Below are 1,897 nucleotides of genomic sequence, written 5' to 3'. Positions count from 1 at the left end.
TCTATCTCCTGAATTTACTAATAGAATTTCCCAAATTATGATTTTGTTTGATTACGGGAAATGGGTTTAATAGATCCGTCTGTTTCCCTAAGTCAAATTGACATGAAAGAAGATGATGATAATCATGATTCCTTTTATCTCAAACTCACCTAAGACGTGTCAAGTGCGTCATTTTTTGTGTACAAAATACTATATACTTTAGAACTGTGGAGTATAATTAATCACATACATAATAGGGAATTCACACACGCTTCTGTCAATTTATTTAATGGAGAGTTTTTAGGAAGTTTAGACTTGTTTTGTGTTCGCGTTAGCTTTCTATATTCTCCACGGCGCAAGTTTTTAAAGTAAAAGATGGAATTGTACCCAAAGTCTGGTTTTCAATTGTAATGAATGTTATAGAATTAAAATCGACCCCCGAAAAAGGCAAAATACGAAAAACCCTAGTCCAAATCCAACCAAACCCTAGACGCGGCCCAGGCAGACCTCGCAAGCTACATGCAAAGCCCAGCACACAAGATGCATGCTTCATGGGCTTCCAGCAAGGCCTAGGCGTCCAGATCGCGTCGCCAAGGGTCCAAAACCCCTCGAGCCACAAGCGAAGCCCAACCAGCAAAGGTAGGCTTTGCGTCCTTCCAGTGAGACCTAGAAGCCTTGGAAAAAGAATGCGCTAAGCCCAACTTGAAATGAGCAAGCTCCACAGACGACAAAGGCAAAGCCGAAGGCTTCGCGCACCTTCCTCCGAGGCCCAGCCTTCCTCTGGCAGGCCTCGCGGACCAGACTGGCGAACCCACTCGGGGGGCGAGTGGGTCCACCCAGAACACCTAGGCCTCGCCTAGGAGCACAAGGCTCCGCCGAATCTCTCCACGGCCCCACGGGCCTCGCCGACGGTCGCACAGGCCTCGCCTCGACCTTTGATGCCTCGCACGATGCCCTCCCAACAGGGATCCGCAGGCTATTCACAACCTCACTTTAAATCACTAAAACTGCTCTAGTATGCTTCTGAGCTTAGAGTACGTTCGCTCCATACACGCTTACATTACATCAATACTAATGTTGAGCGTCGAAGTGACCGCCGAAGGAAAACCTTCCGGGTCCCTCTAGCTCACGTTTGTTTCATCTCATGGATGACAAATAGAATAGACCACTGATCATCTCTTAGAGGTCGGTGATCTCAGGCGTTTGGTGACACCCAGCCTACGTGCAGCCTCATGGTCTGGTCCTGAACTGAACCGCCGAAGACTCTTCAGTGTTGACCCGCTTCCGAGTGCTAACAGTGAAATCTACACCGATAAAGTGGATGTAACTCTGACATTAAGAGTGAATCACTATGAATCTATTTGTGTTATTCGTTTATTTAATTAATTATTTATTAGGTTGGATTTGGAGCACAAATACCAACGAACGTCATTAACGGTAGCTTATAAATTACTATTACAAGTATTATGAAGGTAAAATGATCAATTATTATATAGTGAACTAGCTATAGTCACGTGTCATAAAAATTTCCTAAAAACTCAAACAACCTTTAACAAAAAAGGTAACTTTACGCAAAACATGGGTGGGTAGGTAGAAAATTCCTGGAGACGAGAGACAAATTCTAATTAGTGCTTTGATTGGATCGTTGGCTAAAATTTAATTTTGTAATATGAACGGCAGCCTATTAATAAGTCAACTTGTAAAGATTTATAAGATTTTTATATTAATGTACAATTTGTAATTAGTGCTTTCACATTGTGAAAGTGCATGGGGTTTCATCTCAAAACCAATTGGCAATAAGAGGAGTAACCCATGATTTTTATAAACATTGTTAGTTCTCATTCTATTTTTCATGTGGGATTCTTAACATTCCCCTCAAGACGATGACTCTTTAACAATTTCCTCATCATCTTGGGTC

Source organism: Urtica dioica, chromosome 4, assembly GCF_054948205.1.
Source record: "Urtica dioica subsp. dioica isolate 48M chromosome 4, U.dioica_male_clone48M_v1_H2, whole genome shotgun sequence".
In the NCBI taxonomy this organism is placed as follows: domain Eukaryota; kingdom Viridiplantae; phylum Streptophyta; class Magnoliopsida; order Rosales; family Urticaceae; genus Urtica; species Urtica dioica.
Note: the sequence above shows the minus strand (reverse complement) of the source record.